Source organism: Oryctolagus cuniculus, chromosome 20 (assembly GCF_964237555.1).
Source record: "Oryctolagus cuniculus chromosome 20, mOryCun1.1, whole genome shotgun sequence".
In the NCBI taxonomy this organism is placed as follows: Eukaryota; Metazoa; Chordata; class Mammalia; order Lagomorpha; family Leporidae; genus Oryctolagus; species Oryctolagus cuniculus.
In genome coordinates this window covers 33,786,577-33,810,547 of record NC_091451.1, presented here as the reverse complement: position 1 = coordinate 33,810,547, position 23,971 = coordinate 33,786,577, and positions in this window count along the sequence as shown.

Below are 23,971 nucleotides of genomic sequence, written 5' to 3'. Positions count from 1 at the left end.
AAAGCTTTGCTGAAGCCACATTAAAGAAAGAATATGTGCAGGTGTTAAGAAAAAAAAAGAATAAAACCAAATGGTAGGTTCAGGTGTCATTATAGATAAGTTCCAAAAATTCTTCAAGGGACTAAGTAGTTCTCCACTTATATAAACCGAGCCAGTAAATGTAGTTTCTATAAATGTAGAGGAAATTTTGATAAAATCCAATATAAACTTGTAATAGAAACTTATAGCAAATTTTTTTAGCCTGAAGAAATCATAAAAAAGCTAAGTGCCATAAACAAGAGTGTCAATTTATTAAGTCAACAACAGGAGTCACTGTGCACTTACTCCTCATGTAGGATCTCTGTCCTTAATGTGCTGTACATTGTGATTTAATGCTATAACTAGTACTCAAACAGTATTTTTCACTTTGTGTTTCTAAGTGGGTGCAAACTGTTGAAATCTTTACTTAATATATGTTAAACTGATCTTCTGTATATAAAGAGAATTGAAAATGAATCTTGATGTGAATGGAAGGGGGGAGGGAGAGGGAAAGAGGGGGTTGCGGGTGGGAGGGAAGTTATGGGGGGGAAGCCATTGTAATCCATAAGCTGTACTTTGGAAATTTATGTTCATTAATAAAAGTTAAAAAAACAAAACAAAACAAAACAAACAAACAAACAAAAGCTAAGTGCAAATATCATACGTATTAGTGAGATTGAGAATGCTGTTACCATGCCAATTTTATTCAACATTATTCAGGAAGTCCTAATTATCACAATGATATAGTAAATTGATAAACATTTAAAGACTAGTTAAGGAAGAATGAAATCAACATTATTTGTATTGTAAATTAATACCTACATTGAAAACCTAAGCAAAGTTAAAGACAACTAGAAATAATAAGAAATTTCATCAAAGTTTCTAGAACCTAGACTACAAAAAAAAAATCAATTCCTGTACATCAAAAACAAGCAATTAAAGGATAATTTTAGAAATACTATTTACAGAACTCTATTAAGTGGCCTAGGAATAAATCTTATAGGGATGCCTAAGATCTTTGTGGAGAATATTATAAAAGTGTATTGAAGGCATAAAAGAAGATTTACATAGAATGGAAACATATGCTAACTTCCTGGATAAAAAGTCAGAAATATGTAAAAATCTCCCAAAGTTTATATATAAAATTCCATGCATTTCCAATTACAATTAACAGGTTTCCTCACAGAACTTGGTAAATTGATCCCAAAATTCAGTTGAAATATAAATGGCAAAGAACACCAAAGACAATTTTAAAGAAGAAAAATTCATAGGGGGAGGAGAACTCTCCTTATAAGATACAAGGATGTATTACAGGGGTAGGTGCTGGCCTGGCAGTTAAGGTGCTGGTTAAGATGTCTGTTTGGATGCCTGTGTCTCCTCAGATACATAAATAAATACATTTTTAAAAATTAAGAAAGTATTTATTATAAAGTTATATAGTATTTAATACAGTGTGATAATGCTTCAGGAATAGATGTAAAAGCCAATAAAAGAGACTAGAAAGCAATGATGTAGACTTAGTATACACCAGATTTAAGAAATATGGGGATAAAGTCATTGCATAGTGAAGTGGGCATGGATATTCAATAAGCAGTGTCAGAAACTTATTTTCCCAAGTGGAAAAATATAAAATATAAACACATAAGTTGGCTTGGGGCTGGTATTGTGGCACAGTGGATTAGGCAATTGTCTGTGCCAACAGCATCCCATATCTGAGCATTGGTTCTTGTTCTGGCTGCTCTAGTTCCATTTGGGCCCCTTACTAATGCACCTGAGAAGGCAGCAGAATACATGGGCCCCTGCCATCCATGTGGGAGACCAGGATGGGGTTTCAGGCTCCTGGCTTTGTTCTAGCCCAGATCTGGCCATTGTGGCCATTTGGAGAGGGAACCAGCAGATGACATATCTCTCTCACAAGTGTGCATCTTTCTGTCTCTGTTCTCCCACTCTCTCTGTCCCTCTGCATTTCAAATTAATACTTAATCTTTTTTTAAAAGCACATAAGTAGGTTTATTACTACTGTTCTTTAAAATAAATTTCATACAGTGGTGAGTGGTTATCAGAGGTCCCTCAGCCCGAGGAAGTGTCATATGTAGGATCTCCATGATCATTTATAATAGATGACATTAGAAACAGGGGAAAGAGGACATCAGGCTGTAGGATCAGCATCTATCCTGATGCAGAAAGTAGCAGGATGTGGATGAGGTGGGCATCGTGATTGAAGTTTAGGGAATGGGAAGAAAGGCCAGAGGGGAGATTTGAAAAACTCTTGTCAGCTATATGAAGAGCTTAAAAATCTATCCGAAGAGCAACAGAAGCCCGAAGACTTTTCAGTGGAACAATTGCCAGCCAGATTTGAAAAGATCCCTCCAGCTGCTGTGTAAAGAATGGATAAAAAGGGCGAGAGTGGATGTGTGAAGACCACACTGGAGATTTTGTCTTCTCCCCTCTTGGGGGGCTTGAACTGTGGAGATGTGAAAGAGATATTTTTAGAAGAATATACCCAAAATGGGAAAAGGTCACATAAGCAAAATTGTATTTTGTTACAGTTCCCCCAAAATTCTAGACAGGAAGGCTAAATGCCCAAATGAAAGGAATCTTTTGAAAAACTGTAAGGTTTATAAAAATGGCCTACATCTTCATGTCTTGAGGAAGGAATGGGGCTCACGCTTGGGTGGGAGTAAGAAGAGGTACAGAAAACACCACAACCACTAGGCAAGGTGTGCTCTATTGGTGTACATTGTGGACACCCCAGTTATCCAATTCAGACATCAGAAAGCCCACTGGGGAACAAAATCAGGTGGAGTATTGGGAATTTAGTATCACAACACATGAAAATCCAACCATAGTGTTGCCTTACTTTTCTAAGAAAAGTGTGCTGATCTTTTTGAGGGATGAAGCAAAATCATTGCACTTAGAAAAACTGAACTCTTCATACCCCGGGGAAAAATGTTTTCTTCTGTGTGTGATCTCCAACAGGTGCTAAGAGTCCAAGTCAGGGCCGACTATAAGGGTGTTTGTGGAGGCTGAGTCACTCTGGACAACCATGGCTGTGTGCTGAACAGAATGGCTAGACACCCAAGTGAAGATCAGAGGTCAACAGCAACATCATGTGGAGACTCAGGGCCTGGATCCTTTGCCATCTGTCCAGCATTATGTGACCCCACAGTTTTGTGTGGTCCAATGAAGTAAGAGACGGTGGTCCTGGAGTGACATGTGCATCAAAAACTCATAGAGTGAGTGGTATAGCAGGTTAAGCCACCACCTGTGATGCCAGCATCCCACTGGGTTCCAGTTTGTGTCCTGACTGTTCTACTTCCAATTTAGCTCCCTACTAATGGCCTGGGAAAAGCAATGGAAGGTGGCCCAAGTGTTTGGGCCTCTGCCACCCACGTGGGAGCTCGGGATGAAATGCCCGTCTTTGGGCCTGGCTCAGCCTTGGCCATTGTAGCCACTTGGGGAGTGAACCAGTGGCTGGAAGATCTCTTCCTCTCTCTCTGGAACTCTAACTTTCAAATAAACACATAAATCCTAAAATAAACAAACAAAAACAAACACAAGAAAACCACATAATGGAAAATTCTTCTCAAAGAAAATTCTGAACTACCCTAATTGTTGTGAATCATGGCTGTGAAAATTCTGGAGCCTTTTTATTTATGGGTACCATCCCCACGAAGGGCTGTTTTTGCACATTCTGAATTCCCTAAGTCTTTTTCTAGTAATTTTGGAATAACATATTTGTTATTGCACAGTGATCAGATGCACACAGTTTCAACCTGAAAAGGCATACCTTTATGATCATCTAACATCATTTTACAGATGAGACAACTGAGAATTTGGCAAAGGTCATGTAGGAAAAGTGTGATTTCTATGGTACTAGAATTCAGGTCTCCTGCATGCTACCCCATAATTGTATCCATCACACAATTTCCAGTTCAGTAAATGCACCTTGACTCAGTAGCACATTCTATTTCTAACCTCCTGCTATGAAATGCCAGCTGCTTCTCAGTTTGTGTTAAACTTATGGAGTCACATCGTGAATGTGCCACAGGAGAAATTCAGCAAGACGAATTCTTAACTTTCAGGTTCCCTGCTGCACCATATCTGTTGCTCCAACTTTCTACATAGAATTTGAGTTTCAAGGAGTATGCGAAATAAATCCCGGAGAGCCATTATATCATGTTAATAGTGATTTGGGGATAAACATCTATAGACTGTATGATGCTTCTGGCAGTGGCAACAGCTTGTTTGCTAAAAGCCTTGTTCCACATAGAGTCAATGAAGGTGGAAAATTTCAGCAATTTTGGAGCCATCAGAAAGTTGACATGCTTAAATATTCCACAGGGAATTAATGAATTAATATACCAGGTCACCTACAGTCCTTCAGATATAGCCCTTCTTACAGAAGCTCAGATCTGTGTAACAACATAGTAATTTATTCCTGCTTTTGCCCAGTGAACTCTCAGCTTATAATAATGGGAAAGCAAATACAATGCACTTTGGTATTTACTGATAGCTGTCATTAGTAAGATGTACACATAAACATTTGCAGCCAGGAATGGATATCCAACCATCTCCCATGTGCCCAGTCCAGGGCAATAGTGACTAATTTGCTACTTTTGAGCAACCTGTACAATTTGCTTGTCTTGCAAGTGTGGAACTAATGAGATCACTAATGAGGGTGGCCAAAGCGAGGTGGTGAGCAGGGTATAATGGTTAATGTTCCAGTTAGACAGGAAGGCATGTGGTCCCACATCTTGTCCTGAGCTCACTGATCTGAACTGCTATCTCATCTCCTCCCTTTGACTTCAGGAGCAAGTTATCCTTCAAGACTGAGAACAAATGACATTCCCCCACGAGGCCTTCCCTCCTTGCTTTGTGTCCCCACAACATTGTATGATCTCATATAATATCTGTGTTTCTACTTAATTCCTCAGCTCTCCAAGAGCAGCAAGTCATATTTCATATCTCAACTCTCTTTGCATCAACTAAGCCTGATACAATGCCTAGCTCAGAGTGAGTCTCTGTAAATATGTCTATGATATAAATATTCTGATAAAATATCTATAGTATCTATGGTCTGCCTCATAATGACTTTCAGAAATTCAATTACAAATACAGTCCACTTAACAGAATGGATTTATCTCATTATCAGAATGCACAGATAATATACCTCAAGCTCTGCTTTGATAATGCAACAACTTTAATTTTTGTCTTGTTTTGGAATAAAGGGAAATGAATAATAAATTAAAGTCCACTGCCAAGCTAAAAAGATTGTAGGAAAGAGAATCAGATATAGCATCATTGTATATAATCAGAACCAGCATGAAACCTCTTTACTCAACAGGCCTTTTTTTTTGACAGGCAGAGTTAGACAGTGAGAGAGAGAGAGACAGAGAGAAAGGTCTTCCTTCCATTGGTTCACCCTCCATATGGCTGCAACGACCAGTGCACTGCGCTGATCCAAAGCCAGGAGCCAGGTGCTTCCTCCTGGTCTCCCATGCAGGTGCAGGGCCAAAGCACTTGGGCCATCCTCCACTGCCTTCCCGGGCTACAGCAGAGAGCTGCACTGGAAGAGGGGCAACTGGGACAGAATCCGGCACCCCAACCGGGACTAGAACCCAGGGTGCCAGCACTGCAGGCGGAGGATTAGCCAATTGAGCTGCAGCACCGGCCTTCAACAGGACTTCTTAGTGTCTGCTAATACTAACTGATAGAATAAAAAAGGGAGAGAACGATTCAACATGGGAAGTGAGATACACAGCAGACTCATAGAATGGCAGATGTCCTAAATAGCACTCTGGCCTCGGAATCAGCCCTTAAGGCATTCAGATCTGGCTGAAGAGCCCATGAGAGTATTTTAGGCTTGGAAAGCCAAGACACTCTGGAAAAAAAAAAAAAAAAGGAAGACCTAAATGAAAGATCTCTGCGAGTGAGATCCCAGTGGAAAGAACGGGGCCATGAAAGAAGGAGGTACCTTTCTCTGAAGGGAGGAGCGAACTTCCACTTTGACTATGACCCTGTCAGCATAAGATCAAAGTCAACGAACTCAAAAGGCTTCCATAGCCTTGGCAACTCATGACTGGAGCCTAGGGAGATTACTGACGCCATAAACAAGAGTGTCAAATTGTTAAATCAACAACAGGAGTCACTGTGTACTTACTTCTCATGTGGGATCTGTCCTTAATGTGTTGTCCAATGTGAAATAATGCTATAACTAGTACTGAAACAGTATTTTACACTTTGTGTTTCTGTGTGGGTGCAAACTGATGAAATCTTTACTTAATATATACTAAATTGATCTTCTGTATATAAAGAGAATTGAAAATGAATCTTGATGTGAATGGAATGGGAGAGGGAGCGGGAGATGGGAGGGGTGCGAGTGGGAGGGAAATTATGGGGAGGGGGAAGCCATTGTAATCCATAAACTGTACTATGGAAATTTATATTTACTAAATAAAAGTTAAAATAAATACTCCAATGCCTTCACCTCATCCCCTGAAATTGTTAAAGGATTTTTTTTTTCAAAGTATACTGATGCTCTTTTCAACATGTGCCCAGAGCTCTGGAGATCAACCAATCCTATTATTTCACTGCTCACCTGTGTTGGACATTTCAAAGAATTCCAGGGAAACTGCACCTTAGCTCATTTTTTTCCCCAGAAGGCATGAGTGATTTCCATCCAGAAACTTCTGAGAATAATTCTTCTGGAAAACTTACAGCTGCTAAACCCACGATGCCTTGTCCCAATACTCAAAGATGATAAACCCAAATACCTTCAGGAATCAGGCAGGGAAGAGAAATGTGTGGAGTATGTTGGGTGCAACACAGTAGGATTGGTAGAGACCAAGACAAGTAGGAAAAATGCATGCTATACATAAAATTTAAAAGACTTTTGGGAATATGCACCTTCCAAGTACACCTATAGGCCCACTTTATTCTGCTTAAGTTTTCAACTGACACACGGCCATTTAGCATCTCTTTCACTCGCACCCTACAACTCTCGGTGATTCCTTTCCCTTGAACAGCCTGTCATATAACTTCAGATTTTCCAAGCTTCTCTCTCTTATTCCAGCTACCCCTGTGGCAACTGATTTTACATAGATTCTGACTGATTTCATGAAAACCAACCTGAAATCCCTGACCCTCATTATTTGACTTGGGCTTCCCCATTGATACTGTTGTGGACCCCTGCTAATCACAATTATAGGCAGAACACGGAACTACAGGGGAGTTACCATATTCCCCCAAGGTGAACTTGACCAATGGGAGATGGGAGATTGGAATGAGTTGATAAATTCTTCCCTTTTCTCTCTCCCAACCAATGAATAGGACCACATTGCTTTCCTAGGGTTGGAGCCACAGACTTGTTCATTCAGTCATATCTGTTGGCAATCTTCTTGCTAACAAATCCTCATATTGGCTTTCCTTCTGTCCCTCTTTTCCCTTGTCCTTAATTCCCAATCTCATGAGTTATACTTAAGCCCTTTGCTTTAGGCTGTGCTTTCTTCAAAAGCCCAGCTAAAACAGTTGTTATCAGGAGTGGCCCTATAAATCAAATAATCTGGATGGGATTTTTAAGATAGATTACTTAGTGATGTTAACTGAAATGCTCAGAGTCTGAGAGATCAAAGTTAAATTTCAGGGGTCGGCGCCGTGGCTCACTTGGTTAATGCTCCACCTGCGGCACTGGCATCCCATATGGGTGCCCAGTTCTAGTCCCGGTTGCTCCTCTTCTGATCCAGCTCCCTGCTGTGGCCCGGGAAGGCAGTGGAGGATGGCCCAGGTGCTTGGGCCCTGCACCCGCATGGGAGACCAGGAGGAAGCACCTGGATCCTGGCTTTGGATTGACACAGTGCTGGCCGTAGTGGCCATTTGGGGGGTGAACCAATGGAAGGAAGGCCTTTCTCTCTGTCTCTCTCACTATCTATATCTCTACCTGTCAAATAAATTAAAAAAGAAGAATCAAATTAATCAAAAAAAAGTTGAATTTCATTCTGCTAGTCAGACTAAGGATTTAAACCTGGAAACAACCAGTTAGTTGCCTGAGTTCACTGTTTCACAAACCTGAATGTGATTATAGGTTTTAGGCTTTTCTTCCAGGGTGAGTACCTGCATTGAGTCAGGTTTAAAACAATACAGATTTATGTATGGTTATCAGTCACATTGAAAATAAATAGTATTGGGCCGGTGCTGCGGCTCAGTAGGCTAATCCTCCGTCTAGCAGCGCCAGCACACCGGGTTCTAGTCCCAGTCGGGGCGCCGGATTCTGTCCCGGTTGCCCCTCTTCCAGGCCAGCTCTCTGCTATGGCCTGGGGGTGCAGTGGAGGATGGCCCAAGTACTTGGGCCCTGCATCCCATGGGAGACCAGGATAAACACCTGGTTCCTGCCATTGGATTAGCGCGGTGCGCCGGCCGCAGTACGCCAGTTGCGGCGGCCATTGGAGGGTGAACCAACGGCAAAAGGAAGACCTTTCTCTCTGTCTCTCTCTCTCACTGTCCACTCTGCCTGTAAAAAAAAAGAAAGAAAATAAATAGTACTGGGGCTGGTGCTGTGGTGCAGTGGGTTAAAGCCTCTGCCTGCAGCGCCGGCATCCCATAAGGATGCCCGTTCAAGTCCTGGCTGCTCCACTTCTGATCCAGCTCTCTGCTATGGGCTGGGAAAGCAGTGGAAGATGACCCAAGTCCTTGGGCTCCCATGTGGGAGACCAGGAAGAAGTTCCTGGCTCCTGGCTTAGGATCTGCTCAGCTCTGGCCATTGTGGCCATCTGGGGAGAGAACCAGAGAATGGAAGACTTTTCTCTCTCTCTGCCTCTGCCTCTCTGTAACTCTCACTTTCAAATAAATAAATAAATCTTTTTTAAAAAGAAAATAAATAGTATTCATTTTGAAAATCAAATACCTGGTAATAGCCAAGAGACTTGAGTATTAATTAATGAGTTTCCCACACTCATTCTTACATGGGATGTGATCTATATGCAAGGACAGGGAAACAAAGAGTTTATTAATCACTTTTCCTTCGATGGCCCTAAGATGTAAAGCTCATTCCTTCTTAAGGTACAATAGATGCTTCCTTGAACATGACTGGGGTTTCCTTTGTCACCACTGAGGTTTGTTAAAAGGTCACACTACATGGGAACCAGTTGCAGGGTGTCTTCACAGCACAAACAACATCTTCAAAGGCATCTGCAGTCACCATTTAAGTCCACAACGAACTGACGGCAATAACAAGGTACTGCACTGATGGTGGGAATTAGAGAGATAATTCTTGGCCTGCAGTGGCATTACAATTACTAAGGCCTCTGCCAGAAGTTGATTGTGTAAGATTCAGTTAGAAGGAGAGGCACTAGAATGTGTTGTCACTTTTATATTATGAGAATGATGATGATTATAAGAATTTTTGAATGGGATAACTTTCTCAACTGCATTAAAGGACTTGGCACAAGAAAACGAGAAGCTTATGACAGCCAAATGCCAAGTAAAAACACTTTTAAAAAAGCCAGAGTGTTCTATGGCAACTTTGAAAGACACTCCCAGTTTCTGCAAGCTGTGCTAAAAATCAGTGTCTAATTATAAGTGTGATGTCACCAGGAGACTCGATGAGTATTCTCACCTAGCAAAGTTAATGCCCTAATGGGAAGAATGGTACCCCTTGGCATATTTTAGGGATATTTGGGTTGATCATCCTGAGAATTGTGGCCCTAAAATTACCCTAAATTCAAAAATGTGACAGGAGTAAATTGTTCCATGTGTCTGAGGAGAGAAGCACCCCCTATCCTAGTCCAATGATATGGCCTAGGGCAGATGCTTTGCAATATGCATGAGATTTCTTCAAGATCCACACTCCTCATTACACCAGCCCCAATACTATTTCTTTTCTTTTCTTTTTTTTTTTTTACAGGCAGAGTGGACAGTGAGAGAGAGACAGAGAGAAAGGTCTTCCTTTTGCCGTTGGTAAGACCAGAATCAGGTCTTAGCATAGTCTGATCAAGGAAGATCAACCTCTGCTCCTGGAGGAATAGCCTACACTCCAAAGCATTTGCAGAACCTAGGGAACACGTTTGGGAGTGGGTCTAAAGGGTATCGGCCTGGTGTGGGAAGGCAGATATGAGAGTACTTCCAAAGTTAATGGGATAATGGAATTAAAAGTTTGTTTTAGTGCACAAGAATTGAAATACATGCACACTTTTTCATAATGTGCATTTCCATGAACTTTTTGAAGACAATTTTCATGCACAAATTTCATTTTTTTGCATGAGAATAAACTTATCTCTTAATTCCATTTTTCCCTATAAATTGTTTAAAGTCCTATAAGACTGGGTATGGAGTGTTTATTGACGAGTAAACGTTACTCATGACTTGGGTTTCAATGCTCTAGGAAACATCTCAAGATAATCCTAAAAAAATCTGTTGGAGGAGGCACTGTGCACTTACTCCCCATGTAGGACCTCTGTCCTTAACGAGTTGTACTATGAGAATTAATGGTAAAACCTGTCTTCAAACAGTACTTTATACTTTGTGTGTCTGTGTGGGTGCAAACTGTTGAAATATTTACTTAGTATAGAGTTGGTCTTCTGTATATAAAGTTAATTAAAAACAAATCTTAATGAAGAATGTGATGGGAGAGGGAGTAGGAGGTGGGATGGGAGTGGGGGGTGGGAGAGCAGGTATTGGAGGAAGAACTACTATTTTCCTAAAGCTGTACCTATGAAATTTGTATTCATTAAATAAAAAAGTCTGTTTGGATAGCTCCTTAAAGCTTATACAGGATGATGGCCTTCAGTAAATGAGGTAGAGTTGCTAGAACTTTCTTGGCATTGTATTGAAGAAGTGATCAGAAGGCTCAAGGAGATGGAAATATTAGAATTAGTGTGTCTTATAAGATTTAGAAATGTATCGCCTGGTTGTGTTCACTGAAAAGTCAGAAGACTTTCTATTAATCAAAGAAATAAGCAATGCAATAATAGCAACTGATGGTTGTTCAGAAGTTAGACGGAAGCTGTCTATTTATAAAGAGACTGAGGATTGGAGATGCTGGCATAAAACTGGGCTCCAGCTTATCAGTGGAGGTAACAGAATTCCAGGACAGCAGAGTGAGGGGCTCTGATAATCAATCTATCAGAGGCATGATGGATATAAAGTCTATAATGGTTAATAAAGGCAGGCTGTCTATCAGAATGTTTAATCGGGGTCTCTGGTGTTAGCTAACAGACACAGTGTTTCTGCATGTGAGATAGCTAGACTGCTGACTAGGGTTGCTGACTTATATTTTATATTTTTAAAAAGTGAGAACTGTTGAGCAGATGTGGGACATGTTACCACAGTGGAAATTTGTGGTCCCTCTTCTAGTTTCAAAATTTAATTAATTCATAGAGCTAGAATCTGTTTATTCAAAGAGAGGCTGAGATCTCTTGAAAAATAATCTTGCAATGCTACCATAAATATATGTATGTATATGCATATCTGTGTGTGTGTGTGTCCATTTGATAGAATGTTATACACTGAAGGAAGGAAAATACAAAATGTTTTTTGAACACTGTTAAATACAGGATCTGATTTTTCTTATGCTAGTGGACTCAAAACTTCACTGTAGGCTTCCAGTTAGAGTAGTGGTATGTGTAGGCTAGTTGATAAATGAGATTTTAGAATAAGTTCATCTAAGTTATTTCCCTAGTCTCCAAGCACACAGTTCTCTTAAGCACCTGTTGAGATTCTCACATTGTTTTCCTGATTTGTAGCGTAAAGACCACTACGGCCAAATGGAAAGCCTGACACGTTTGCAATTCTTCCTACACACATACCCGTCGGTATGCATCCCTCCCCTGCCTGGTAAATGAGAAGTAAAGTGTGTCCCAGCGGGAACTGCAGAGATCTTTGCTACCATAAGAGATTTAGAGGAATGTATGCACACAATGAAAGGCAGTTGATGAAGGTTCAACTACTTGGGTCCCTGCCAGCCACATGGAATTGAATTCCTTGTTCCTGGCTTTTACTTGGTTCAGCTCTGGCTGTTGTAGGCATTTGGGGAATGAACCAACATATGGAAGCTCGCTCTCTCTCTCTCTCTCTCTCTCTCCCCTTCTCTCTCCCCCTCCATCCCTTTCAAAAATAAACAAATAAATACAATGTACAGGTTGCAGAGTTGGTGGTTTGATATCCCTATTCTGTTTACCTGTCTAGGTCCTGAAAACACAGATGGGTTTTGGCAGATAATGGTATACTAGCATAAAAATCGGTTGAGGGGCCTGCACTGTGGCATAGCAGGTAAAGCTGCCGCCTGCAGTGCCAGCATCCCATATGGGTGCTGGTTTGAGTCCCAGCTGCTCCACTTCCAATCCAACTCTCTGCTATGGTCTGTAAAAGCAGTAGAAAATGGCCCAAGTCCTTGGGCTCCTGCACCCATGTGGGGTCCTGGAAGAAGCTCCAGGTTCCTGGCTTTGGATCGGCACAGCTGCAGCTATTGGCAGCCATCTGGAGAGTGAACGAGCAGATGGAAGACTCCCCTCATTCTCTCCTCCCTCTGCCTATGTAAGTCTGCCTTTCAAATAAATAGATATATCATTTTAAAAAATTGGTTGAGAACTCCCATTGCAGCTTACATGCAAAAATGTAGCACCTTTAATAGAGCAGATCAACATAGTCTCTGGCACTTCCTATGCAACTATCAATGTGGAAGACACATTCTCCTAGATCAAGGGTAGGAAAACCACAGCTCATGAACCAAATATAACTACAGGCTACAAAGGCAAAGAGAAATTGTATAATAGAAGCATGCGGCTGAAAATATTTACTGTCAGACCCTTTACAGAAGAATTTTGCTGAGTAGATATCCATTGATAAAGATGATAAAAGAAATTTACTTTTGGATGTACAGGGACAACTCTGCATGCTCAGTGTTTTGCCTTAGGGCTATGTTAATTCTCCTATCCCCTGTCATAATATAGTATGTATGGATTTCAATCAACTCAGCCTTTTGTGGACTCATCACATTTGTCTACCATATTGATGGTGTCATGCTAATTGGGAGTGTTAATATTCCAAGTGTCCCCATTAAAAAAAATGTGTGAGAAAGTAGGAGATAAACACTGTGAAGATTCAGGATCCTCCCATATTGATAAACAAATGGGAATCCAGCAGTCCAGAACATGCTACGAAATTCTTATAAATAAATGATCACACTGTTTCATTTACAATCTCTATCCCTAAGAAAGAGGTGCTTGCTGAGCCTTTGTGTATTTTGGTGGAAGAATAGACTACCCCTAAAAATACTACTTTGGTCTATTTTGGGTGACAGTTCAGAAGTTTTGCATGGACCCTGATATGGGTTGGATATAGTTTGTCCACCAAAAGTTTATATGCCAAATACTTTGTCGTCAATGTAAGGGTTTTGAAAGATGGCAGAATCTTTAGGAGGTAGAGCCTACTGAGTGATTATTAGGCTATGGAAGTGTCACCCTTGGATGGGATTAATGTTTTTCTTGAGGGAGTAAGGTCTTACTCTCCTGGAACTAGATTGGTTACCATGAGAATGGGTTTTTATAAAGTGAGTTTTGCTTTCTTGAATTGTTCTGTTTCCTCTCTTGAGAGCAGACACTTTTGCCATCTGTTGCCATCCATCAGTTATAGTGCATCATGAAGCCCACACCAGATATGGCCACCCAATTTTTGGATGTCTTTAGTTTCCAAAACTGTGAGCCACAATAAACAAAAACCCAGTTTCAGGTATTTTGTTGTAGAGCACAAAGCTAACAGGCCCAGTCAACAGATAGCTCTGCAGAAGCTCTGCCACTTGAGACCATAAGACTGAAGAGATCTAGTGTTCATAGAGGTCTCCATGATAGAGCAAGTGTCAGAAATGAGAATCTCTTTAGAGTTAGCAAAGCATTCTCTGATTTTCAGACATTGACATTGCTTTTTTCAGCTCCTGGCCTGCAACTAGGTATTTGTAGAGATAGGATGCCTGGTCATGAGGTCATGGTATACCAGGGGACTATGCAATTGAGGTTCCCATCATGAACTGTCTACTGTTAAAGCCACTGATTCATAGATTGGGTGAGTACAGTAGCAATTCAGGCAACATTGTATTTATGAAATGAGCCTGAGAAGCTTAAAAATGGAGAAGTTAATTACATGAAGAGGTGACCCAGATTTGCACATCACCTGTTTTTCATTGCTCAGATACCTTGTTGTCTCTTCTCTCACTGATGCTTTGTAGGGGATTCTCAATGATCAACTAACTGTTAGAGGAAGAAGGAGTTCAGACCTGGTTCACAAATGTGTTAATAGGTGCTAGTTAAAAAAAAATGCACTGATGACATATTATACACCCACTTTGTGGTATCTCTAAAGGACAGTGGTGAAAATAAGTTACCCAGTGAGAAAGTGGTGAACAACAAAATTGTCATCCACTTTGCACAGACAGTGCCACAGTGCTGGCCCCACCTCTTGTCCTTTTAAATATCTTTTGTAGCTGATAATTTCTTGCCATCCCAAATGCCACCTGCCCAGGTATAGCATCTACTGACTCTTTCCCAGTTCTTTTAACAGATCTTCATTCCCAACATCAAATAACTTCTTGCTTCTAAGCTTGTCTCCCTCTGTCTACCTTGGACACTAAGACAAGAGGTATCTTCCAAAAGCACAATTCTGATCATGTCAATCAACCTCTCTGCTTATTGATCTTAATATAAATCTATTGCCACTTCCACCTTACAGTCAGCTCCAATGACACTGAACTACTTTCACTTCCTTAGCATGTAGCTGGGCCTTTACACTGAGTGGCTTTTGGCTTGAAATACCCTCCTCAAGTTCATTAGTTCTTACTCAGTCTGAACCCTCCAAGACTGGACTAGTAGTGATCAACCCACCTGCTCTTCATACTTAACATCTGTTGTAACACTTAGCATGTTAATTCTTGCCTCTGGATGCTTTATCAGACTATAGGCCTCCCAATAATCTCATCATTTGGTAAGAAATTGTTGAAATAATTAATAAATGAACTGAGTGTTTTCTTTCAATTAAATTGTTCTCCATCTTTTATAATATCATGTTAAAAATAGAGTACATATTTTCTCATATATTTCTCCAATGTATTTAAGAAGTAAAATGAAATGGTATATGAATAACATGAAATTGGAAACTTAATTAGAGGGAGGTTATATCATTGGGCTTAACCCCTTGCAGTCACCATTTAGGGGAAACAGATTAAATTCTATGCATAGATTCACAACCATTTACTATCCTCCTTCTATATTTTTATATTTTAAATTTTCTGCATTATATTTTTATCACAATAGTGCATTGCAAACTGGGCATGCCTCCTCTTGAACACTTATTTACCAATGGCTTTAAATCTTTAAATCTTCTGTGACATCATAAGAATTAGAATTTAGACTTTATGGTGACAGATCTGAGGAGTCAAATAAGGCTGTTCTCAGAAGGTATAATGGGGTCCCCAGGGAATACTGATAGCCCCGTTCTCAATAAAGTACAAACAATTTTTAATAACAAGTGTACATAAGGATTTGCTGAAATTACAGGAGCAAAACTCTCTTGGCATTTCAACTCAGTTAAGATCCATTCCTCACCAGTGATCAGCCAGATTTTGTGGTAAGAAGAACAGCCTGCTACAATACCATAGAATTAGATAGGCCACATAGTATGGGATGAAGGTCACAGGTTTTGGATTCAGACATTTGTGTTCAAATTCTTTTCTGCTTTTAGCCTCTGTAACCTTCAAATCTCTTCGTGTCCAATGAAGAAAAATCAAATCTACTTCCTAAGATTGTTGGGGAAATTAAAATATCAGCTGTGGTGTTCTGAGTACCTGGTATCCTAAGTACACTCCTGCTAGGTTTCAATGGTGAGTTCCCCAAAACCTGGGACTATAAGGAAATCAGATTAAAAGAGGCTTAGGAATCAGCTTACTCAGAGAGGGATGGGAGTCAAGGAGCCAAGAGGAGACGAAAGAGGCTGAAGGAAGTGTTGCCATTTTCCCTAAGGTAGTTTTTGTTAAACTATGGCTTCTAATCTGGTATCCAAAACTCTAGGCTGTCATCCTAGGAGCCAAAAAGTCAGAACAAAATAGTATAAGCCTGGATCTATTATGGAAAATATTCCCAGCAAACTGCAGGAGAGAGATAGCAGGAAGATCCATGGCTCATGCACTGCTTTTAAAGGACTTTCATAACTCACCAGGACACACAGGATGTTTGTGCTTTTGCCTAGTCATAAACAGATAATAAGCACAGTGACTCACTTTTCAGGCAGAAAACTTGATTAATTTTTAAAGCAATAAGCAGAATCATAGTAAATCATTTCCTTAATGTAAGCCCAGAGTAGACTGGAAGTTAATTTGTCATTAATTCATTACAGATTTCACATGGTAAAAAATAGTGCCATATGAGGAATGAGTCAAGCAGGCTTTAGAACTTCTGATGATACAAGAATTACAGAAAATCATACCCATAAATAAAGCTTATTATATATTTCTTAGGTTCACATATTAAGTTTTGAATGATCAATATAAAATTAGTATTTTATTGCTCTCAAAACACTTTTATATCCAATACTTCATTGGCACTGAATAACATACAGCATTAGGTAGGCAGCAGAACCATTACCCTCATGTGGAAGGAACAGTTTCTGAGAGGTTATCTTTTTTTTGTTGTTCAAGGTCAAATAGCTTGTAAATAAAAGAACAGCAGGTATAGAGTCAGGCCCATCTATTACAGAGACTGGAATAAAATTTATTATTCCCAACTGGTTATTTATTATTCCCAATTGGTTATTTACTTCCAGAAAGGGGAAAAATTAGATCTCTCTCCTAGAGAGTAGACACTGTCAACAATGTTCATTCTGGAAAGTGATTTCAGGAAGGGCCCTGGCAGGCAACAAAGGGAACAGTCTTGAGGTACGTGAACCTCAAATTTGAGTATCTATGTAAAAAGTACTAAGCGAGGCTGGCGCCGCGGCTCAATAGGCTAATCCTCCGCCTAGCGGCGCTGGCACACTAGGTTCTAGTCCCGGTTGGGGCACCGGATTCTGTCCCGGTTGCCCCTCTTCCAGGCCAGCTCTCTGCTGTGGCCCGGGAGTACAGAGGAGGATGGCCCAAGTGCTTGGGCCCTGCACCCCATGGGAGACCAGGAGAAGCTCCTGGCTCCTGCCTTCGGATAGGCGCGGTGCGCCGGCTGCAGCGCGCCAGCCGCGGCCGCCATTGGAGGGTGAACCAACGGCAAAAGGAAGACCTTTCTCTCTCCCTCTCTCTCTCTCTCTCACTGTCCACTCTGTCAAAAAAAAAAAAATACTAAGTGAGTCCTTAAAAGACTGTTTAAGCCACAGAGACTGAAATGCCTCCCTTATGCAGGTTTAGGTTTTATGAGTTTTTTCCCCACCATTGGTGAGAATGGGGTTTTTAGGACAAGATAGTGATAGTTTCTTTCCCATATCCAAATGTGGTATGCAAATATGTGACCCCCTCAATTAAATAAATGTTTAGCAAATCATGTTAGTTTTTACCATTGAATTTATTTTAGATTAGAATTCTGGTTAAGTTAAACTTTCACCCAGTGGAAAACTGTATTAGAAAATGGAGCTGCTGTGAACAGCCAAGAAACTATATGCTAGGTAGATGGTGGAAGAGGGGAGGGATGGAAAAATGAGCACTGTACCCTCTTCAAAATTTTCCTTTATTTCAAGACTCATTTGTTTCTCTGGCATTCATTTGATAGAAATTAATTCGATCTCTTCCAAGGAGGCTGCACATGAACATAGAATGTTAATAATCACAATATCTAGTGTCATATTTTACTTATGGTAGGCATTGAATATGAATTTGGTCATTCTATGTACTGATTCTATTTGAAGAGAAATCATGAAAATTACATAGTCTACTTGGTTGGCTGAATTAAAGTGGAGATGAAGAGTTCTCCTAGGAGTATCAATGGGCTAACAAAGGCTGGGCATGGTCCTTGTTTGTGATAGACTTTATTGGGCAGACAGCAATGGCTGCCTGTCTGCAATGTGCTGGAAATGGAGAATGAACTCATTTTCAGACAGAAATTTGCTCTTAGATCCAGCTGAGCTGAAAGTCTGGCCACTATTTATTCTTCTCCATATTTAGTCCACAACATGGTTTAGAAAAATCGAGTTAAAAGAGACAGTCTTGATTTTTCTGGTAAAGTTATAATTCTGGTTCTCCTACCCTGCTGTCATGCTAAACCAGTCACCATGGTTGAGGGTAGGTAGCTTTCTCATGAGACAAGCCAGGATTGCAGGCCAGATGTGATATTACATGGATTTAGATAGGGGCACACATCAGGAGTGACACAGACATTTCTCTGACTCTTCATCCTCTCCAGGGCCTGATTTAGGGCTGATCATACATATCAGATCTCTATCTCTGACTTCCTTTCTAATTCAATGGGGAATGGGGGGAGGGAAGATGGGAAGATTTGGTTGTTTGTTCCTTTCCCCAGTTCTCACTTTAATGGATGGCCCAAGGCTACCTGTATCCCAAATGAGGTTCCAGCTCTGTCCTCTGGCCTTCTGAAGACAGCCTTCAGACCTGTAGGTTTGGTAGTGACTCCTCCCTCTTTTCCCTTCCTGGTGTCAGGGTGCCCAGATGTTACTATACCCAATTACCACACCATCCCTGGGGCTTCCCTATGCCCTGCCCGTGCCTTTGTAATATTGCTGTATTAATCTCTCCTTGGATACATCTACAATTTGTAAATTCTATGCTAGCTTCTGGGAAGGGAACTGAGGATTGCTTCAGAGGAGATAAAGAGGTGAGTGAGACAGGGGTTGTGCTCTCCAATAGCTTTTAGCCTGGTGGAAGAGACAGAAGTGAGTAGCACTGGCTATAAAGCTAGGCTTAGGAAGGAAATACGGCCTGTACCACCTTGCTGTGAGACCAGAGGGGTGGAAGGTTATATAGCTCCCTTACAGACCTGACAGCTTTCAGACTAATCACTTTTCCTTAGTTCTGCAGGTTTGAAACCAGAGCCCGTAGTCTTTGGTGGCATTGTTTGAGTGCTGACCATGACTTGAGGATTTGTTTTGTAGCAAACAGTAAGGACTGAACTTGGGGGCGAAAGGGGCCTGCAAATATATTCCTTGCCTGCAGGCTGTGTCCAAATGCATCTTCAAGGGGAATGTGTCTTTCTCTGGTAGATGGTAATTAACAACAGCTGTGTTATATCAGAGCCGTAGTTCTCAAGTTATGGCCTACCAACATTAATGTCATTGGAGAACTTCTCAAAAACACAAACTCGGGCCCTACCCCAGGCCTAGTGAATCAGAATCTCTGGAGATGATGCCCAGCATTGTTTAATAAGCCGTGTAGTTGATTCTGAGCCACATAAATGTCTGAAAACCACTGTTTTAGATTCTGAATCATGCAACACAATACTGGGACCAGGGTCCAGCAGCACTGGTGTTACTGAGAATTTGTTACAAATGCTGAGTCTTGGGGTCCACTTCTGATTAATGGAGTAAGAATCTTTTATGTTATGATTCCCAGATATTCTTATAAACATTAGAGTCTGAGAACCACTATACGAGGTCATTTGAACTATACTTCAACATGGCCTGTATATCATATAGAGATATTACTGTAAGAACAAAACCAAAATATGTTTTCTCTCTTTTTGTTCCAATCAGGCCACCTCTAGTCAAAGCTTGGACATCTGGGAGAAAATGACCCCAGTACAACTCAGTTGTGCACACACCAAAATGTCACTTTATTTTCTCTTACTGGTCTATGCCTCCTCTTAACTCATCAACCAGCTTGTTATCAGAGTGCAAGAAATTAGTTCATTTGTGAATTAAAGATATCACCACCTCTTCAGTTCTATTCCACCCTTGTTCTTCCCATGAGGCTTTGGGGTGAGAAAGGCATGCACATCTTTGTGGTGCAGGAGACAGTAGGGTTATGCTGTTTGTACGATATTCTGTAGAAGTTAGAAAAAAATATGAGTTTCCCTTAAGATTCTCTCCCTTCCAGTTGTTGGAAAATTGTTATGTGGATTTTGTTAGAACACTTTGCTGCCATATGCTTTAAAATTGACATTATAAGTGTGCAAATCTACAATGTCTATGATATGAATGGTGCCCCCTTAGACATAAATTTCTTATGCAGTGCTCAACCTGCACAACTGTATGCCAATCTCTATTTCTGTACTGGATTGATGGGAATTATACTGAATATGAGGTTGCTCTCTGAGTCTTGAAACTATCAGCAGGGAAAGCAGAGTACCAGCACTGACTATCACATCACGTGAAAGTTTCTATTGTCTCAGGCCATGAGGTTTAACATTTGTTTCTGACCTCCTCATTTTAGCTCATCTTTGCCTCCCCATAATTCACTGAGACAGGAGGTCAGACAGGTTCTTGCATAATAGGAGTTTTTCTAACATCATAACTGGTTCCTACTGGCCCCTGATGTACAGAAAAATTAAATTCTAACAGTAAGTCATACAGGCCTATTTTGTGATGTGAAATGGGAGCCCAACAAGAAAGAATGAAATCCTGGCATTTGCAACAACTGTGGTTGCAACTGGAGCTCATTATGCTAAATGGAATAATCCAGACTCAGAAAGACAAACACCACATTTTCTCTTATTTGTGGAAGTTTACAGAGAATATAAAATTTGTGTGCATATCATATCATTTGGTATACAGTTGTAAATACTGCTTCACTGAACCATACCATAACAATATACCCTTCTTTCCCATTTTGATCATTGTCAGGAATCCCTCAATTTTTTGAAATTAATATCATTTATTTCAAGAAAAAAATAATATATGTGTTATGTGAACAGTGTGTACATATGAAATGAATATGCCAAGATGTTAAAAATTATTAAATTTTAAAGCTAAAAAAAATAAAAAATGAAAAGAAATGGGACCCTAAGAGATTTTAAATAATTTTTATTTTCTCTATAATGTCTGGCTTTTGAGCTACTTACTGGTGACTCACAAACTACATTCAACCTTTTTCTTGCAAAATTCACCCTTTTCCTGAAGCATGAAAACATCTTGCTTCTATGCATTGGTCCCCTCAGGGCAGCAGTATTTTTCTGGATTTGAAAATCTAGCAGCAGAGCTCTCATAAAAATTATATCACCTGGCTCTGGAGAACTTTTTTGAAGGCTGTAAGAGGAAACCAAAGGACTCCAACATACCAAATTTTCCTGACAATTCCCTGATGTCTGGGCCTTGGTAGACATCGTCTGAGTCCCAGGAAATAGCAGGCAAAGGTTTAAACGGTGATTTTGCTGTGGCTTAAGGAGGGCTGCTAATTTCACAAGCCAGAGAGAGCTTCATTACCCTCTCTAACTGACCTCTTCAGCCTTGGTCTATTCAACAATCCAGAATATGTGATATCACCCTCATTTCCATGTTCTGAATTCTATTAGGACCCATTAGGGTTCAACCAACAAAAAGACATGGCACAGATCCCATTAAGTAATAAGGGGGCTTATTTGATTCATGTACCTGCAAGATGCAGAGACTGTGTCATTAGGATCTAGTTCATGTTCTGTGAGTCCTTGGTCATTAGGATCTAGCTCATGTTTTGTGAGTCCTTGGGCTCTCATTTCTTCTATGTTTGGCTATTTCATGACAGCAAAATAACCTCAAGATAATACAGATATCTCATCCACCCCAGCATTTAAGCAGGTTAAGTCACATGCCTACCACTCAACCAGTCATTGCGGCTAGAGGATTGGCCATTTTGATTATCTTAGTTTAGGTACTAGCTGCTCCATTCCTGAAGCCAAGAACCACGTAGATCTAGAAGTTAGGCATTTCCAAAAAAAGGCAGCCATGGAGTTTGTGACATTTTAAAGGAATGCCTATATGGTAATCTGAGTCATTAGCTAGACTCCTGCCCAATATTGCCATTGAGCCCTATGCTCCAAGATATTCAGGAGCAGCAAAGAAGTGGGGTTCAAGGTACCACTGAAATCTTGGGCAATGTCACTATCACTGGTGAGTGTTGTAGGATATAAACCAAAGCCCTTCCTCCATTTTTTTAGCATCATATAAACCCCCCTGATTGTGTTGTGAACCCAAAAGAGAAAGACAACCCAGTAATGACTGAGATGAGACTTCCTACAGCTTGGCAATGTGTGGGCTGGTAGTTACAATTAAAGTGACAAAGTGCAGCAAAATTTAGCACTGACTCCATGAACAAGAGATTCATGCCATTGTTTGCACCAAAATTAAGTAAGTTCATGCACATCTTACTACAAATTTAGGGGAGGAATACCCAAAAATCTTTTCTCATGCGTAAGGAATAAAATAGTTGGAAATCAACATGACAATTCTTGTTACTACTAATGGGTGGGAGGGCAGGGGAAGAATCACCATGTTCCTAAATTGTATATATTAAATGCATAAAGTTGTATTCCTTAAACAAAATTTTAAAAAGTTATTGAGAATATCTGTTTCTACTGTTTCACTGTAGCAAATGTAAGAAAAAAAATTAACAAAGACTTTCCTAAAGGGAGTTCTTTCATCTTAACCTTATTGTTCCATGTGATCTTAGAGTTTTTTGATGTAAAATACAAATGGTTCCAAAGGTTGCAGAAACTGAATACTAGGCTATGACAAAGCATGAAATTGAAATTGCACTACTAATCATTCATTCTATTAGTTAACTTATTGTTTATTCATTCAACAAACAACTATGATACTGGTGAGAACATCCTTAAGAAGAGTCCTTTCAGGGATTAGTACAAGAGTTATTTCTAAGTTTCCCGACAGAGATTTCCAAGATAAACCATCTTTTAGTTCAGCAGTCTTGGAAATACACCAAAAATGTTAGAGTAATTCTAAAAAGGATTATCTTAGCAGGATGTTTTTAGGTTTAAACACACATCCAAGAAATTCAATGAAATGCTTGAGACTTAAAATTAATATTTTCATAGCATGGGTTAGTCAAGTCATTGTACAGAAAAGTTTCTTGATTGTGCTGGATTTGTAATAAAGGTAATGAGATTCATATTTTTATTCTAGACCTGGCACAGAACAATATTGTGACACTTTGTTGCATTTTTCTATTGGCAAAGTACTGGTTTGCTCTTTGAACAGCTAATTATAATACTACTTAAAGAAATATAACTTATTTTTAAAAATGTATAAAAATCCACTGGTGGGGTGGGCACTTGGTGGCACTGTTAAGTTATGCCCACATCCCATACTGGAGGACTGGGTCATATCTCAGCTATTTGCTTCTGATTCTAGATTTCAGGGAATGCGTTCTTTGGGAGGTAACAGATGATGACTCAAGTACTTGATCCTTGCCACTCACATGGGAGACGTGGATTGAATTCCCAGCTCCTAGTTCAGCCTGTTCTAGCCTTGGCTGGTGCAGGTATTTGGGAAGTAAACCAATGTCTGTTTCTGTCTCTGTTTCTATTTCTGTCTCTCTGCCTTTCAGGTAAAATGATCATAAATTGGGGCCAGTGTAGTGGTACAGAGATAAGCCACAGCTCAGGACACCAGCATGTCATATCGGGGTGCTAGTTTGAGTTCTGGCTGCTCTGCTTCTAATCCAGCTTCTTGCTAACATGCTTGTGAAAGCAGTGCAGGATAGTCCAAGTACTTGGGCCTCTGCTACCCATGTGGAAGACCTGGATGGTGTTCCAGGCTCCTGGTTTTGGAATAGCCCAGTTCTGGTTGTTGTGGCCATTTGGTAAGTGAACCAGCTCATGGAAGATCTTTTTCTCTCTGTCTCTCTCTCTCTGTCTTTGTCACTGTGACTTCTAAATAAATAAATAAATCTTTTAAAAATGATAATCAATAAGTAAAATGTTTATAAAAGAAAACTAGATTTTTTTTAAAATCCACTGGTGCTTCATAGGGGTTTCAGAAAATTATAAGCAGAAGAAAGAAAGATTATAGGCAATTATACTTTTAATGATATGCAAATGCTGTTAAATTAGAG